The sequence below is a fragment of the Prosopis cineraria genome, unplaced genomic scaffold (assembly GCF_029017545.1).
Source record: "Prosopis cineraria cultivar Desert tree isolate PC_DT_omini unplaced genomic scaffold, ASM2901754v1 PC12, whole genome shotgun sequence".
NCBI classification, from domain to species: domain Eukaryota; kingdom Viridiplantae; phylum Streptophyta; class Magnoliopsida; order Fabales; family Fabaceae; genus Prosopis; species Prosopis cineraria.
Window position 1 is genome coordinate 28,040,639 of NW_026555343.1, and position 20,238 is coordinate 28,060,876.

The following is a 20,238-nucleotide window of genomic DNA, read 5'->3' on the forward strand; positions in this document are numbered from 1 at the left end:
TAATATCACCCTCATAATACAGACCCCTAATGAAAACAACTATGATAATCATAGTGCTAATCCAAATGGATTATTATATAATAGATAAATCATTTTTAACTGCAATTATACAAAGATTAACTATAGTAGAAAGAAAAAAAATAACAAACCAGTTGTTGATTCCATTGCCTTTTGCTTTATTTGTTACGGAATGCTTTTTTGTATTTTAGCAATCCACTTTATAACTGCTTCTTTATTGGCAAATCTTTCTATATATTTATCCCATCATTTTACTCTAAATCTTTTGATGAGATAAAATATTGTAGGACATGGTTGCTTATCATTAATCACTGCAAAGCACCAACTCATAATCCATGGTACTCACATATGATAAAAGAACCAAAAAGGTTTTTTTGCATCTTTAAAATCTATTTTTTCTTTAAAACATGCATATCCCTCTACTACCACAGGAGGCAATTTTTTTTTACTAGTTCAAAAATATGAAACCATTCAAGGAACTACTTTGAAAAATTATTTCGATACTTCTGGTCAAACTAAAAAAACAGGAATGGTTATAATTTTTGTAATATAAAACATTGAATCAAGCTTCTTATAATAATTATAAACTTGGTTATTGTAATTTTTTGCTAAATTTTTGTCTATATATGGAGAATACCCCAAGTGGTGGGAGTCAAGACTTTTAGTATCTTTATCTGGCTATATGGATTGCCATCTTTTTCTTTATGCTCAATTTTAATGGATTGCGATGCCACTATAATATACTCATAGTACATTTTTTTTTATAAATTGTTTGGGATAAAATTACATATTTCCTTCTCTGGATGGGGAGGAGATATTGCTTGTATAGTTTTAACAATAGAATCCCTTTTAAACTCGGGTTTTACAGGGCAAACCATCATGATGTATTCTTTTGGAATATATGGACTAAATTCAGGTTGTCTTGAGGATGTGGATTTAGAAGTGACTTGTTCAAATGTCTGTAGTTTAGAAGATTTTTCTAACACATAATCTTCTATAGTTATTAGTCTAGTTGGCTTTTTTGGTGTAGATAGCTGCATAGCTATTCCTTTACTACGATCTTTCTTACTCATTTTGAAAATATTTACTTTTTCCCTGTAAAAATTCTCTAGTTAGAAAATCTGGTAAATACTTCTCTTTAAAACAAGATAAAATAGCTTGCTATCTTGCAAAAATCATTTTGATACCAAATTTTTAACAAATTTTTTGTAAACTATCTTTTGTTGCTTTACAATCTACTTTAATCAAAAGCTTTTAATTTATCAAATTGTCTTGAAATTTTGTAACACTTAAAATGATAGATAAAATTTCTTTTTTGATAGTAGAATATTGCTATTGAGCTTTTGACCATACTCTTGAATAGAATCTCACTATTTTATCTTTATCTTCTTCTAACTGTTTGAGAATTTATCTATATCCTATTTTTGATACGTTAGTTTCCACTATTTAAAAAGCTATTGTGTTAACTATTCCTAGATAGGGTAAATTTTTGACTTGTGACTTTACCTCTTTTAATATATTTGTCATCTAGTGGGTTTTTCTATAGCCTTTTAAAAAGTAAAGCCGTCTTTATTCTAATCTTTGGAAGGAAGTCAGTAATATAATTAATACATTCTAAAAATCTCTGTAATTGATTTTTATTTGTAATTTTGTTTGGAAACTTGTTGGCAAACTCAATTACTCAATTGGTTGGTTTAATATTTCCTTGATATAGTTCTACACCTAACAAATTGAATTTGACTTAGAATAGTTTCATTTTTCTTGTTGAAACTACAAGACCATTGGCTTTAATAATTTCATAAAATTGATTCAAATGTTTAAAGTGTTCTTCAATAGAATTAGAAAACACTAAAATATCATTAATATAAACTATGATGAATTTACTATAAGGATTAAATATATCATTCATTATTTGTTGAAATTTTGACCGTGCATTCTTTAATCCAAATAGCATTACATTCCATTCATAATGACCAAAACGAATTGTGAATGCTGTTTTATATCAATGCTTTTCAGCAATTTGAATTTGGTAATACCCAGATTTCATATCAAATTTTGAAAATATTGAAATATTAGATAATCTTCCTATCAAATCTTTTTTGTTAGGAATATGATATCTAATCCATCTTAATACTTTATTTAATAACTTATAATTATTTATGATTAATCTTGGAGCTCTTCTTTCTATTTCTACAGAATTCTGCACATAAAAAAGATGAAGAACTCCAAGGAGACTTACTAGGTCTCATTAATTTTTTTTCAAGTAATTGTTCTGTTTTACAGTATTCAAGCAATCCTTGATTTATTTATATAGGTCTAACTTTTGTTAGTATCTATTTTTCACTAAAATTTTCTTCACAGGGGTAATTCAACTATATGCTTTTTTCTATTCCAAAAAGCATTTGGATGTTTAGAACAAATATCTTTTTCACTTTTTTCTTTTAAATTTTTTATTCTTCCTTTTACCTGTGAGTTTTCTATTTGTTCTTCTATTTTCTTATAATGAATTTATTTATTAAGAAAATTTATTTGTTTTCTTTTTCTATATATAGAGTTTATCCAAAAAATAGACTATTGTTTTAACATTTTTATTTATTTAATCATTTGAGGTTTTACCCATTCAGAAATTATTTTCTTTCTAGCTATTTTGTTATTATTCCCTCATAGCTGGCTTTAAAAGGTAATATCTATTCTAAAAAAGATATCCCTAAAATGGCAAGTTGTTATAATATTTTTGTGAAAATTGTAGCAAAATCTCCCTTATAAATAGGATCTATCAAAATTCTATAATACAAGTTTTCAAACAATATTATAACAACCAGGAGCTCAACTCCTTTCAACTAGTAAACAAAGTATTTGACAAGATAAGGACCCTAATCATATAGCTTATGTGGAGCACCTATAACATTTATAAAAGTAAAATATATAAATTAAAATTTTACATAAAAAATAGAAATTAACCAAAATGACGTCTTAACTTCAATCTACTAGCAAAATTCCTTGAATGATTTGACAGAGGCATAAGGTATCTGAGGTCAAAAATATTTTTTAGTAAATAATGTCCCAACCATATTTGCAAAACTAAAATGAATAGTTTACAATAGTTATGGAAATTAGAGAAAGCAACTCAACATAATAAAATTAATAAACTTGGAATAAATTTCTATACAATTTCAATATTATAAGAATTTAAATCTTTAATAACAAAGCAACTTTAATAGTTAATCTTGATGAGTCAAATAGATTAAATGATTAAATAAAAATAGCATTTACTAAATAAAAACCAATAGAGTATGAAATCATCAATTAATTAAAAATTCATATTGTTTGGGAATTTATTAGAATAATTTACAAAAATGAACACACAGTCTATACGAGTAAATAATTAAATGTAGCTCGAGCTACGAAGTAAACATGAAAACACAGTTTACGAGGGTAATAATAACCCTATGCAACCTGAGTTATGAAACAAATACAGGTATGAGACCCATAAATAACAAACATGAGAATAAAAGCTTACAAAAATCAAACTAGCTAGTCATTGATCATGGCATGTCAAGGACTAATGGAACTGCAGTTAGCAACTAGTGTCCTATATAAAATCCCCTTCAAATTAATTTTCAATCATGCGAGAAAATCATCACTATAAAAATATAGTTTCAATTCTCAAAGTCAAACTCGAATGAATAGTTTTGACATCAAAAACTTACCAAAATAAGATTTCATAACCAATGTCTATGTTTGGTAATTATTGAGTAACCCAAAAATAAATAGATTTGATACAAATAATCTCATCTATTTTGAAAGTATCCTTCGTAAAGAAAAAAGACATACACATGTCATAATTCAAATATCCTTCAACATCTCTTTATAATTGCCCAAGATAAAAATAATTTAATTAATAAAGTATTAAATACATAATATAATTTTTATTAAATGATCTATATAAAAATATTTGGAAAAAAATTAATAATAAATCAGTTGGGACACTATCCACTTACCTATAGTGTGTCCAACTATTAGAATTCATTTCTTAGGACTTCAATCAACTCTTCCTTACCACTTCAATTAAGGTTTCCTTTCTCTAGATCCCTTATTCAATAACAATAATAAGATATAGTGACCTTTGCCCAAGCTTAACAAACTCCTTTCCAATGATAACAACACCATAGTCACCAAGTTCCTAAATCAACTTAATTTATTCTTTTGATCAATCCATGCCTTCAATATTTTTATATGTACATGTCACACTTTACAACCCAAAATCTACCATCCAAATTAATTCAAAGGAATAAAATAGATAAATCTTAACTTCAATATTTCTTAAATATTGCATCAAATATCCAACTTCTACTAAAGAGAAATTTTATTCTAATGATGATTTAGTTAATCAACAATAAAATCCTTGTATATAGGAAACCATTAAGTAACAATACTACCTCTTAGTCATTTTATCAAACACCTTGTGGGCATAAAACCTCAACTATTACCAAGCTTCTCCTTATCATATTTCCATTTTCCAAAGATACCTAAATTTTTAATTTAGTCAGCTTCCCAAATTCATTCACTCAATAGGCAAAGCAACACTACTACAAAAATGAATATAAATGACAGGCCTTATTAGACAGTTATAATTATAACCATCCGATAATTCACCATATTGGATGATTCTTTAAGAAATCGGCTATCTAATATGTGTTTCTTCTTTACAATTTTTTAAATTTTTTTAATATTATTGAAGGGTTATTAAGTATTTAATATATTGGATGGTTCTTTAAGAAACAGTCTAATATGTGTTTCTTTTTTACACATTTTTTTTATTTTTTTAATATTATTGGACGATTATAGAATAACCATCTAATAATGTTCAAGTATATTGGACGGTTAAAAATATAACCGTCCAGTATACTCTTTATATCTTCTTCCCTATCCGATAATCTAAATTAGTTTCGATGCCTCACTAAACCAAATCATCAGTTCTTGCATGGCGCCTCCCAACTTTAGATCTACCACCGATGACAATGCTTGTGTTCTCTTCCTCTCCCATACTTCTCTTCTCTTGATCTGCCATCGACAACAATGCTCTTCCTTTCTTGTACCGTCATCTCTCCTCATGAGCCCTACTCCATAAGTGTTTACGTTTTCACTTCTCATTTTTTCTGAATCTCTTACTCTCTAAAACGATTTAACTTGGTTTTTGTATTTGATTATTGTATGGATTACATTGGGCATGTTTGATTCTTGATTAGGCTTTGATTTGTTAGATTATATTATATTGATTTTATGTTATTGTTTTTGCATGCAAGATGTTTGATGAAATGATTCATAGAAAAAAATAACCTTTGGCCAGAACCCATATGAAGTTTAAGTTATGGATAACTTAAAAATTCATGTTAGACTAATAATATATGATTAGATGAGAGTTATATTTATTTTTTATTTTTATCCAAATTTATTGTCTATTTTGTATGTATTTTTTGTTTGAGCAACATTTAATTAGTTTGAGTAAAAATATTTTATCATTTGATTCTTTGATTGATAGTTGGGTAGTATATGAAGTTTCATAGTCATTGAAATTGTGTATGAGTACTTTTAGCTTACTCAAAATTGTTGTGTGTAATTTTTAGCTTTAAATAGCATTTATATTGTTGTTTTTGTTGATGATGATGATAATGTGATTAAATAAGGGCAAAATGCCTAGTGAAATTCTATATTTATGCCGTTATGCCGTCGAATTTTAGTTTGAAATTAATAGTTTGGCATTTTAAGGCCTTTTTGTTTAAGCTTTTTTTTTTAATTGAAGGGAATTTTTTTTCATATGAGAAATTTTTATTTGTTTTGAATAGGGATGGAAAATTTCAATGAAAGTAGCTTTTATAAATTAATGATATATAATTTTCATAACAATTAGACTTATTTATTAATGTTAATATTAATATATATATATATATATATTACTTATTATTATAAGTAAAGAATGATTTTTTATGATTGTTACCAACATAAAGTAATTTATAATTTTTTTAAATAACTACAAAATAAATCACTTTTTATAAATTTTTTGAAGTTCTTAAAAATTATTTATTTAATCTTAAACACATGGGCCCTAATGTTGTTTGGATTATATATATATATATATATTCAAATACAATGCCTAAAGGAATCATAAAAATGTTAGTTATAAATTATTTATAATTTTAAATAAAAGAATTTACTTGTTCGTAAGTTTTCGCATAAGATAAAATACTTAAAATTAGTTTAATCTAATTGTAAGCATTACCTTAAATTTAATTTGTTTAGAGAGGGATAATTTGCTTAGAGAGGGATTGGGGGTGCGTGTGTGAGGGATAATTTGCTTAGAGATGGATTGTGTGTGCACACATGTGCATGCAAGCATGTGGCTCATGATTGATTGAGTTAGTAATTAATATATTCAGTAAACTAACTCTTCCAATATGATTGAGTCACTAATATCATTTTCCTCAACTATTCTTGTAGATTGAGAGAGATCATAGACAAAAAATGGATGTCTAAGAATAAGTCATAAAAGAATATGTGGATCAGGTGAAGAAGTTCATTAAATTTGTACTAGAACATGAGGCAAATCATAATAGCATTGTGTGCCTTTGTGTAAAATGTGGCTTCTTGAAATGAGTTAGTGCGAGCAATTGGAAGATCATTTAGTGTGCTTTAGAATTGATCATACTTATACTTGTTGGCATAAGTATGGTGAGTCGAGGGATACAATTGATAGATGCTGTGGGTATAGCAGTATGTATGTGTCACATGATTTCAAAAACAAATATAGACGATGATGACTGTGTTGAAGAGATGACAAATGCTATTGAAGAGGAACTTCGGGATTGTCCAGGAATGCTTGAGAGATTGAGAAATGATGCGGGGACACCTTTATACACCGATTACACATAATTCTCAAAATTGACCGCTGTGCTATGATTGTTCAACTTGAAAGCGAGAGGTAGGTTTTGTAATAACCCAAGAATTTTAAATAAAATTAAAATATATAATAATGTGTTTTAATTGTATTTGTATTAATTTATGGTAAGGTATCTTAATAATATATATATATGGTACATAATTATCAAAAAGGAGAGTTAGACTAGTGGAATTAAAGCTCATTTAGCACTTGTTAGGTCTTGTGTTTGAATCCTAATGACTTAAAAGAGGAGTTTCGTCTTAGCTTTAGCCTTATGAAATTACAACTATGCCCCCTCTACCATCTCCATTTCCTCATCTTTCCTTCTCCATTGTTCTGTCCTTATCATTGGCGATCGTGGGTGCTCAACGCTACCTTGCAAAAATGCCTAGGTCCTCCGTGATTCTTCTTATCTTTGTTTTATTTTCCTTGTTGTATTTGCATTATTGGTGTACATGAGGGGCTGAGATACTAGAAGCTGTGGATGATTGGAAACGTCCTCCTTGTTCTTTCTTTATCAGTGTGCCTCTATAGGTAAGCGAGTTCCTTCCTCCTTTGTTTCATCAATTTCTTTCTTTTCCCCTTTCTTGATTCTTCTTCAGTGACACACATAAGTAGACACACACACACACACACACACACACACACACACACAGAGAGAGAGCTCGGTCTCTTCCCTTCCTCTTTTATTTAGTTGGTGACTGTGCTTTCTCCATTATTCTGTTCAGAGTTAAGTTGTGCGGCCTTCTCCTTCCTCTTTTGAATTAGTTTTCGTGTGGGTGTATGATGGATTTTCTTTTTCTTTTTTGCATAGTTATATGACTAGCTGTGACTTCTTGCTTCTGCCACCACTAATTGAAGGTGAAGAGCTTCAAACTCCCTCCTCCTTGTTGGTCTTGCTGCTATGTGCACGTGTTTAAATTTTAGATATTTTGATTTCCTCTTGCTTTGCTACTGTGTATGTTCAAACAGAGGAGAAGGGGCTTTGGCAAGCTAGAATTTTCAGATTTTTAGAGCTAGGTGTAATATGAATTTGAATATTATTTAAGCTTATTTTTTACTCAGTTGAAATAATGAAATTTAGGAAGATATGTTAATCTAAATATTGATATTTAGAATTTTCAGGAAAGGGTATTAAGGAAAAAGAGGCTAGGTATTTGTTTGAATATGGATGCATATGAGATGTTTGATAAAATGCTTGAAAAGAAGTTGGAATTAGAAATAAAGATTTTGAAGAAAAATGAACTTGTTATTATGGTTTAAGCAGTGGTGCCTCTAAGACGTTTGAAAAAATGTCAGTTAGAATGAGTCTTGCTTGGTTATGAACTTCTTGAAATTTCATTAACTTTTATAAGGACATATTTGGTTTAGGTGTTAGTTATCCATGTATTTAACTTGAGTTTTGTGAAGAATTTTGATTGTGAAGCTACTGTGAGACAATTGAATTTTGGAAAATTGCATGGTTGATGATTATAAATGCTAATGTTATTTGAAGACTTGATTTTGGGAATCCAACAACATCTTTCTTGTTATATTTGTCACAAAATTAATAAAGACACATTTAAAATGCCTTATCATAAATTTTAATTTGAATTAAATTTTAGGTCATTATAGTTATTTATATACTAGTTTTGACACTAGTGATGCTAAAGGGAAAGACTTGGGTCGAGATTAGAGATTTCTTTTTAAAGCCCATTAAAGGGTTGGTGTAATGAATTTATGATATAGACTATGATTGTGAATATGAGTTGCCATAGGAACTTGTATATGTGTATAGTTTTGTGAATATGTATGTATGTATGACTTTTGAATCCTAGCCCTATCTAGTATATATGATTGTAACGTTTAGGGCTAGAAGTTGAGTATATGTATATGTGAGTAGAATGAATATGTGATGAATGAGATAGTTTGGCCAATCATGTGAAATTATGTGAAATAATATAGTAATGCCCAAATGTGTGTGAATGGGCAATTTATTGGCCAAATTTAGATATATGTGTGATATCACTGATATAATTGGTTAATCAAGTACAGATTATCCCATTAGACATGGTTAATGCCCTAGAAGTGGTTAATGACTTATGGTTTCAAACGTGATACTCAAGTGGAAGATTTTGACTTAAAATGGTCAAAACACACTTGGATGTCTAACTTTTAAACGGGATACCTAAATGAAACTAGTGTCATTTGTTAGATTTTGAAACAAGCTTCTTGTGAATACTTGAATCATCCTAATTGGACATTGGATGTGAAAATAGCACACGTTCGAAGTTTACATCAAAATTGCTTTTTTGATAGTAGAATCTGATGTGTGTGTTGAAGGCATGTGTCAACATATTGTAGCGCATGGCATAGAGCCAATGCTAGTGGTATGTGGCACATATCATGATGCATGGCTCATATTTTGCCCAAATTGTGTTGATTGAAATCAGTTTTCTTTGAGATTTTTATGCACATAATTTGAGTGCTTCTGCTATGTACTGCTTTACAACTTGAGTAGAAATAGTTTTCAATTATTTTAACTTGGGATCCCAACCATTCTTAAAAGACTTTTAATTGTTAGATTGTGTGTTGAAATGTCAGGAAGGCATTGTGATGTTCGTAATGGTAATAGGGTTCAATTTTGGAAAGACAAGTGGCTTAATAATAGATACCTTGCTTGACTATTGTATTAGGCCAATTCCTACGGAGATGGCAAACATGAAGGTTTCAGAAGTTATGAATGATAAGGGAGAATGGAACTTAACTTTACTCTCTAATTTTCTTGAAATTAGTGATTTCAATTTAATTATGGAACATCATCCTCATAGGTAGAATGATGATAAGGGCAAAGTTGGGTGGGGGTGGGATGAGGACAATAAGAATTTCACTGTCTCTTCCAAGTTTGAATTTTTATGTAAAGCTCCTAATGAAGACCTAGATCCAATTTGGGATTTGATTTGGCACTGGAAAGGTCCCAAAAGAGTGCAAGCCTTTATTTGGTTGGCAATTCATGGGAGGATAATGATGGTGTAATGACCTAAAAAAAATTTAATTAATTAATTAAATTATTTTTCCTTCCCTATTGAGATTTTATTTAATTATTCTATTTATAGCACATGAGAAGTATTAGCCTAATAAAATTTTACTGGTTACTTATATGGAGGTTTAGAGTTCAAATCCTTCATAAGCTAAATGTTAGTTTATTTTCCTTTATATTGAGAAAGTACTAAAGTACCCTTGCTTTTAATTTATAAAAATAGTATAATATTAATAATAAAATCTGGTGGGGTATTATTTTGATATTTTCCCCACAAACTTTAGGTCTTGTTTATAATTTTTCCAATTTAATTTTTTTTTTCAGAACCTTTGCTTTTCAATCAAATGGTAGAGGCTGAAACAGAGCACTTTAGTCTTCCTTTTTTTCCACCACCATAGAACTTCCCTAGTTGTTAATCATCAGTCCCCCCTCTAGCCCTTCTCGTCAAGTTCTTTTGCTCGCTGTTGACTTGTGTTTCTTTACTGTTGCTAGTTCATCTGTCGCCTTTTTTTCACCCATGTTTGTCAGCTATGACGGGGATTGGATCGTTGGAATTCTCTTCCCCTATCATCATTTTTTGCTGTGTTTCAATGTGAGGTGAGTAGTCTTTAACTTCTCCTCTTATTGTCACGTTTCTATAGCTAGAAGAGTTAAAGTTGTCAGACTTTCCCTCTTTGGTTTGCTATTATTTTCTTCTTGTTTTGTGGCTGACAGTAGCATCCCTGTGTTTAGTTTCCGTTTACTCTTCCTCCTTAACTGTTAGCATCACGTGAGTGCTTGATTTTTCATCTTTCCTTCCTCTTCAACTAAGGGTGCCATGGGCGTGATAGTTGTGCGCTGGAATTCTTCTCTTTTGTAAAAAAAAAAAAATTCTACCTTTACCCTTCTTGGATTCCATCATATTTGGTTTGGGACATGTAATTGTTGATTGGTCGATGTTATGCATTATTTATTTTGATGATTAAGTTGAGTATGATAATATAGAGTTAATGTTGGGAATTGATTAAGTTGTTAGATATTTATTGTGAACTAAACTTTGATGCATTGAAGGTGATTATAAAATGTGTGAAAGAAGAATGTGGTGGATTGAATGTTGTTAAGCTTTCATGTTATAAATTGGAGGAGTATATGCAAGTTGGCTTGAGTTATAGATTGGAATTTTAAAATACTAAAAATAGAAGAAATGATTGTATAGGAGGCTTGTATAGTATTTTATAGTCTAAAGGAAGCATAACAATGGTTGATATAATTTATTATGATTTATGATTGAGAATGGGCTACAAGAAAGTATGAGGATAAATTGAGATTTGTCAAATGATGTAACCAACTCAAGTGTACTTGAAACATAATTGGTTAGAGTATTATTTTTTATATGGTTTGGATCAAATGTAATGTCACTGAGTGCTTGGAGAATTTCTTGATAAATGATTTTTGAATTGTGATTTCTTTTGCTAGGAAATTAATGGCACCATTAGAATTAAGGTAAGAAGTTAAAGTGAACATGGCGATTTTTTTAGTGAAATCTTGTAATTGTATTTTGTAAATTATAAGTTATTGCTCCATGTACACCATGAGTAGTTTCTAGTCTTTTTTTGTTATTATGTAAATTACTAGAATGGAGCTAGTCTCCTTGCTGGTTTAGTTGGCAGGTTTTGTTGTTGTTGTGAAAATTTCAAGAGGTTTAAATTATAGGGGAGACTCTGCTAAAATTTCTACAAAAACTATAAAACTTTATGAACTTTACTATTGTATATAACTTGCATATATTGCTATTTTATCTTAATTTCTAGTTAATCAATGCTCATGGGATGTGAGTTCACCTCAAATTCTATGCCGATTATGCCCTTAGTATTAGGATGTGACATATAGGCCAAAGGAGAAACTTGATTTTTTGGAGCTCCTAATTATTGCGATCTTTGTCATAACATTGCTGAAGATGTGCTTCATGTGATTAGAGATTGTACCCCAGTAAGAGGTGTCTGGAATACTTTCATTCCATCTAGTGAAGTAGGTGAGTTTTTCCCCTTAAAATAAAGGGAATGGTTTTCAAGGAATCTGAGAAAGGGATAAAAGCATATTAATATTGATTGGGATACCCTCTTCACACTCACAATTTAAATTATTTGAAAAGCTAGGAATGAGAGGATTAATAATAAAGATAATACGCCTACATCACAGTAGGGCTTATTCTAAAAATCTGTCACTTGTCTAGATTTGTGCTATCAAGCATTAACAACAATGTAATAAAGTTGGCTATCCTAAGATCTGACTAAGGTCATTGGGATCTTCCTCTGAAGGACTAGATAAAGCTCAACATTGATGGCACTATAAAAGGGCACCTAAGACCAGCCAAATATGGTGGCATCTTTCGTGACATAGAAGGGAAGTGGTTACGAGGGTTTGTATGTAATCGTGGCATGTGCAAAAGAAGTTGAATTTTGGAGCTTTTATCATAGCTTAAGGGTGGCACACAGTCTTAATTTGACTAAACTCATTGTGGAGAGTGACTCCTCCTCTATTGTGAATGAGTTCCAAATAGCATTAGATGATAATAATTCACATCAATGGTAGATGCATGATGCTGTCAAATTCATTAATGAGGATTGGTAAATTATGGTATGACATGTGTTTTGCGAAAGTAATATGTGTGTTGACTGGATTGCGAAGTATGGTTTGAATCAATGTAATGAGTGTAAGATCCTTATTGAACCTTGTAGAGGTCTCATACATTAGTTGTATCACTACTACAAAAAGGCAATTTACTAACCTAATTCATATCGTATTTTGAAAACAAGACTTATAAAGAAGACAATCCATGTCACCCAAGCAAAAAGAGGACATGATTAAACAAAAATTTATTTTTTTTAAATTTTAATATGCCACGTCCCTCTCTTGTTTGGAGGGACGTGGCTTCTGTAGTTGTTCACATGATTTGTTATAGGATCCACGTCCCCCATAAGTTAAGGGCATATGGCTATTATAGCAGTCCACATAGATTCTATAAAAGAATCCATATCCCCCATCTATGAGGGGGACATGACCCATCTGTGAGGGAGATGTGGATTCACAAATCCACATCCCCTTTCCCACAGGGGACGTGGATTCATTACAATCCATGTTCCATAGCTAGTTGGGGGATGTAGATTATAGAATCCACGTCCCCCTCCAAGGAGGGGGACGTGTAATATGTCCAATTTTTGGTTTCCGCACACCTATTTCTACAATTTTCAAAACTAGTGTCAGCTTTGGGTCTTATCATTATGCTCTATCTCTACCTTAACTCACAACTCCCTCTCTTATTTCAGCTCCCTCATCTCTTGTCTCTCTCTCATCTCAGCTCCCTTTCTCATCTCTGTCTCTCATTTCCCAACTTCCTCATTGCCTCTGTCTCTCTTGTCTTTTCCTTATCTCTCTCAGCAGCTTTGTAGAGGAAGAAGCCCAGCCACTCACAATTGAAGAAGAAGCCTAGACACATCTTCTCTTCTCTCCAGGTGTTTCTTTCCCTGTCTAGACAAAGCCTGATACATTTCTAATATCTGGAAGCCCTTAAAATTCCATGGAGCTAGCATGATATCTGTTGTTTCTTACACTGATTTAATACTGTATGTGGGTAAATGCCCCCCTAAAGCTTAGTTTTTGAAATTTGATTACATACAAGTAGGAATCTAAGGAACAGATAGAGTGGCAAAGTGTGTGAGGTGTTGAGATTGGGTTAGGATACTATTGTTTGATTAGGTTAGAAATCCAAAAAATAAACATATTATGCTGTATCATCATAAACAAAATAAAAATATGAAACAATGTTATTGCTATTTTATTTTTTAAGGGAAATTAAAGAAGCCTATATTGTTCTTGTGTGTGTCAATATATGTTATTTTTATTTGAGGATATGTTTTTTATTAAGATATGGTTTTAGGCATGTGACATTCAAGTAAAAAAAAAATTGCCTAACAATGTTATATTATATATTTCCAATGAATTAAACATGATTTATGATCAATGCATGGTTTATAAATTTTTTTATATTTTGAATTTGAATACAAAATAAAATAACTTGATAAAAGAAAAATAATATCAAGATCAATATAAAATATAAGATACATACTTATTTTAAACTTCAAGCAAATTCATAAGATTTTCTCAACATTAAATAAGTAATAATAATCATTTAAGGCTTATAAATCAAATTTTTTATAATATTAATTTATAGAATTTTTCATCAAAATAAAAAAAGTATACAATTTATTCAATTTTATAATATATTCTTACAAATAATTTGAATAGTTATACAAATAAATTAATGTTTATATAATTTTAATATCTTTGTATATAACTTCACATGGTTATATAAGCATAACCATTCTTAGAGGGGAAAAAACAAACTTGGCCTCGCTAGGTACAGGTCTTAGATTCGCCATTAGTTATGCCCAATTTATTTTCTCTGATTAATTTATAATTTATTGTCCTACATTATGTCCTTTTTTTTCACTCTCCACTTAATTAATTTATTTGCTCTAATTTAATTAGATAGTTTAACAAAAATTTAGATAATATTGCACCTGAGAATTTGTAATAATGGTTAGGTCTTGTTTGCATTGAATTTAATTTGAGAATTAAGTTTGAGAATTAGTTTAGTAGGAAATATTTATTTAATTGCTTGTTGTATCTATTGGTTCATAATTATTGTAATTTTAGGATGTTTGATTTTTAAGGGGAAACTCTACTGGTTTTTATTTTTTTATAAAAATGAGTCTAATTGAAGCACAAGTAAGGTAGTGAATTGTTAATTTGATAGACTGTGATAATTTGTTAGGTTAAAATAGAAAGGATCATAGTTGGATAAATGCAAGTAGAATGACTGAGAAGTATGAAAATGGTCTGGATCAATTTCTTGAATTTGCTAGAAAAAATGTTCCTAACAAAAATGAAAAGTATTGTTGTCCTTGTGTCAACTACATGAATAAGATTGAATTGGGTATTGATGAAACAAAAGAGCATTTAATTTGTGATGGGATAAATTTGAGGTATATAAGATGGATATGGCCTAGGGAGGTAGCAGGAACAACTTCTATGTCCCAAAATGAGACAATTGTGAATGATTGGGATGATAGAATAGAGGATATGATTCGTAATGTTAAGCTGATGTCATTTGCATAATCTTATGTATATGACAACTTGCGTAGTGATGTAGAGAAACCTTTATGCCTAGGGTATACTAATTTTATGCTCTTGACAGCTGTGTTGGGATTGGTTAACTTAAAGTCTAGAAGTGGGTGGACTGATTTGAGTTTTATAGAGTTACTTGAATTCTTGAGTAAAATGCTTCCATCCCATAATTTGCTTCCAAAATGTATGTATGAAGCAAAGAAAATCTTGTGTCCAATGGGTATAGATTATAAAAGGATTCATGCTCGTCCTAATATTGCATACTATATAGAAATGAGTATGAAGGGCTACACAAGTATTTGAAATGTGGGACTTTGTGATACAAAGTGAAGAAGGATGATGATATTGATCATGATGATGAGATCATAACTAAAGGCCTCTTATGAAGGTGATGTGGTATCTTCCAATAATACCACGATTTTAATGCTTGTTTGCTAATCCCATGGAAGTAAAGAATTTGAGATGGCATTTTGATGAGAAAATATCTAACGGGAAACCTTAACACCTAAATGGAAGACAATAGATCACATGTTTCCTCATTTTGGCAACGATCCGAGAAACCTTTAGTTTAGACTTCGTACTGATGGAATCAACCCATATGGCAATCTTAGTAGCACACATAATGCATGGCCAGCTTTATTAGTTATTTACAACCTACCTCCTTAGTTGTGTATGAAGTATAAGTATATAATGTTGTCTTCGATGATTTCAGGACTAAAATAGCCAAAAAACAATATTGATATCTACTTGGCACCTTTGATTGAGGACTTGAATGCTATGGGAGAAAGGTGTAGATATATTTGATGCTTATAAGCAAGAGCACTTCAAGGTGCGTGCCATGATTTTTATGATAATAAACAACTTTCCTACATATGAAAACTTGCTAGGATATAGTGTTAAAAGCCATAATGCATGTCCTATATGTGAAGAAGGCACACACTCCTACCAACTTAAGCATGGAAGAAAAATAGTCTACCTTGGTTATCAAAGATTTTTTGATTGGTATTACCCTTATCATAGATTGAAGAAGGCTTTTAATGGCTTTCAAGAATATGAAATGGCTCTAAAGAGGTAATCACAGCCATTTTTTGTAAGAATAAAAGGAATGCAAGTGAGAAGATTGTATAGAAAAAGAGGTCCATTTTTTTATCTTCCATATTGGTAGAGTCTAAACATAAGGCATAGTCTTGATGTGATACATGTAGAGAAAAATGTGTGTGATAGTCTTATTCGTACACTTTTGCACATAAGTGGCAAGATTAAGGAAGGAATAAATGCCAGACTAAATTTAGTTGAAATGGGAATAAGAAAATGCTTACATGCACAACAAAAAGAGGGAAGAAAGCTTATTTACCCCCAACGGCACATACATTATCTAAAGAGGAGAAAAGAAGTTTATGTGGATGTTTGCATGATATTAAGGTGCCATAATGGTATTCTTCTAATGTTAAAAGACTTGTTTCAATGAATGATTTGAAGTTACCAGGCATGAAGTCTCATGATTGCCATGTGTTGATGCAGCAACTATTACCAGTGGCTATTTGAGGGATTATGAAAGATGATGTGAGATGTACCATAACTAGATTGTGTATGTTCTTCAATGCTATATGCAGCAAAGTCATAGATCCTGACAAGTTAGATGAATTAGAAAATGAGGGTTATGTTATTTTATGCCAATTAGAAATGCACTTTGTTCCAGTATTTTTGACATCATGGTACATTTGATAATTCACTTGGTTAGGGAAGTAAGACTTTGTAGTTCTATTTATCTAAGATGGATATACCCATTCGAGTGATACATGAAAATCTTAAAAGGGATTTTAAGAATCCATATAGGCTGAAAACATCTATTATTGAACGATATATGGTGAAAAAGGCTATTGAATTTTATACTACATATCTAAAAGGATTGAAGGCTGTTGGAGTCCCTTAAACTTGACATGAGGGGATAAGAATTGCTGGTAAGGGAACACGGGGGGTTAGAGTGAAGTGTACATCTTGAATAACATGGAAGAAGTTCAACCTTATTTGGATGCTCATAAAAAGTTGTTGAAAGACAAATACCTTAGAAAGAATGAAATGTAGCTGGCTAATGACCATAACAAGACTTTCAAATGATGGTTCAATGAAAATTTTATGAATGATACTGGTATGTCTGATATAATAATATGGTTAACTGAGAGACCTTGTTTTGAGGTCATGTGTTAGGGTGGGTATGATATAAATGGATATTCTTTCTATACAAAAGCCCAAGATGATAAAAGTACCATGCAAAATAGTAGGGTAATGGTAGAAGCTGAAGCTTAACATTTTTTCAATTCAAAAGGTAATAACCTATTATTAGCTCACATGAACTATTATGGAGTGGTTGATGAGATATGAGAGGTGAACTACACTAAATTCAAAGCACCTATTTTCAAATGCAAGTGGGTTCACTTTAATGCTATTGAAGTAGATAAGAAATTTGGATTTATTTCAGTTGATTTCAAGAGGCTTGGTTTTAAAGAAGAGTTCTTTATTTTAGCAAGTCAGGTAAAACAAGTTTTTTACATCACTTATCCAATGAATAAATAGCATTCTATTGTACCGTAAGGAAAAAAATAAATTATTGATGTGGAGGATGTTGACTCAACTTTTAACCTTGATAAAACCTCACCTTTTACTATAAATCTACCTGGATCAACTGACATAGATTTGGTTAATGACGAATATGCAGTTAGAGATGATCATTATGAAGGAATTTGGGAGAATGAATATAGTAAGAATTAATTAGTGAAACATTGAAGTAATTGATTCTTTATATTCATATATTTATTTCATTTATTTATTTCTATATATTTAATTATAACTTATGTGACTTACTTGTATTATTTTTTGATCTTCACAGACACATGGAGGGTTTTAGTGAAGATGTAGTTGACACGTCCAGCGCAACTTACAAGAAAAGAGGTAAAGGAAGTACAAAATTGAAGGAGTAAACACTATGTTAAGGCACTATAGAGAGAGTTCATTTAGAGTTTGGTGGTTGTAAAAGACTACTTGGTCCAAAAGTGGACAAGTTTGTAACTTACATAGGTCTCATAACTTGGAGTAAAGTTGGCATCTTGTATCGTAATTGACAAGAAGTACCAGAAGCTAAGAAGGACATGATTTGGAGTGATATTTTGGCATGTATATTTTTTCTATTTTTTCTATTGTTTTAATTATATTAGATACTATCATCTTATTTCATAATTATGACACATTGTAGCTTACTTATGATATCACTCCTATTGATAAGATGAAGAGATATTAGCTTTAGCAAGTATGTGATAGGTGGAAAGAATTCAAGTAATCACTTTCTAGAGAATACATTCGAGGAGCAAAGAAGAACAACAATCTATGTTTGGAATATAATTTCATTAATGAAGACATTTAGAGAGAATTTGTGAGGTCACGAGATAATCTAAAATTTTAGGGAAATTTTGATATAATTAATAACTAACTTAGATTATTTTTGTTTAGTTTACATTTGACTTACTTTGTTTTTATTTCATTATAGGAATTAAGTTCTGTAAATAGAGACAGTTTAAAAATATATATCAGCATTACTTGTCTTGAGGGGATATAAGAAGCTGGACCAGAAACTTAGGGAAGTTGATTTGAAGCAATTAGAGGAAGCTGCAAGATTTGACCCTGGTATTGCTGATCATCCCCCAGCTCCTCCAACTCATCAAAGGAAATGGAAAAAGGCCAGAATCAAGAAAGGCTAATATATTACTCTGGAGGTTGCTGAAATTGCTCAACAGATTGTAAGTAATTATACTGAATGGATTAAATTAAATTTTATATCTTGTATCTCTTAAGATAAATTCATTAATTGTATATTGCAGGATTCACTTGAGGAACAAGCTTCCTAAGGTTCATTTCAATCCATTGAAAGAATAGATATCTTGGCATCAGAAATTAGAATGCCAGATTATTCTAGTCGTGTTAGGGGTATAGGAAAAGGAGTTAGTCTAAAGGAGTGTTTTGGACCAATTCCACGAGGCTTGTCAAGATTTGTATCAAGAGCTAAGCTTGATGACCTTCTGGTAAAGGTTAGAGATGAATGTGCTTGAAAGTATGAGCAAGATAATTTGTTGCTCCATGAGAAGATTCTTTAAGAGGTTAGATCCATGGTCACCAATATGGGAACCGCACAGGATAATAGGCAGAGAACTAAGCAGCACGAACCCTAGGTTTTCATTACTTTTAATTACTTTAATATTAGTTTTGTCTATTTTTTTTAATTTTCTTTCATTGTATTTACTTATTCCTCTAGACTTCTCCCATACTTCAAAGCACCAAAGATAGTTGTAATCCACCAAAGATGGCACTACATGCCTCTAGTCCCTTATTAGAGCAAGAACAAGTTTGTTTTCTTTATTTGGATCATCCTTGGAAGAGGATTGTTGGTTTGGCACAGCTATATATGTTCACAAAAATAATCCATAACATGAATATTTTGAACGATCAAGTAAAGGGGACGGTTGAGATTATTCTTGAGCCAAACACGAATGTGTCATTCCCTACTAATGAGGTTAGAAAATTAGGTAAAGCATTAGGACAATTCATTTTATGGCCTGAAAGACTTGTTGACACAGAGATGACAATTCCAATGGTAAAAAGATTCTTCATTATTTTTTGATTTGATCTTTTGATTACTTATATAACTTTTGTTCATTTCATGTTTCATTAGTATTTTGATGATACTGAGAACTACTTTGCTCTGCTACAATTAAATGAATTTTTTAAGGCAATAACAAAATTTGTCAATTTATTAATGCTTAAAGGAATAATTGTGGGTATAGACAAGTCATGACAAAATTCTTGTTGATGAAGGAGTTGGATATCTCATGGTGTATGTTATCTATCTTGTAATTTTATTATCTATATTCTATCTCATTTTCATTTATTTTAATTTATATGCAATAATTTTTATATCCTTCTATTAATAAGTTTCTTAGTAATCTCTGCACTGGACCATGAAAAGATCAATTTGGATTTTTGTGTCCAGTTTCTTTATCGTCGATTCACAATGATATCAGTGATAGGATGAGATATGTGGGCAATACTA

General features: G+C 30.7%; 1 long non-coding RNA gene across 1 annotated transcript; it reads left to right on the plus strand.

Annotated features, from left to right (window-relative positions):
- Nucleotides 1-7,418: 7,418 nt before the first annotated feature.
- Nucleotides 7,419-18,287, plus strand: LOC129287961 (uncharacterized). The gene is made up of 4 exons (XR_008587855.1): nucleotides 7,419-7,489; nucleotides 7,770-7,816; nucleotides 10,467-10,571; nucleotides 18,028-18,287. It is a non-coding gene; the product is annotated as an uncharacterized LOC129287961 (long non-coding RNA).
- Nucleotides 18,288-20,238: the final 1,951 nt, after the last annotated feature.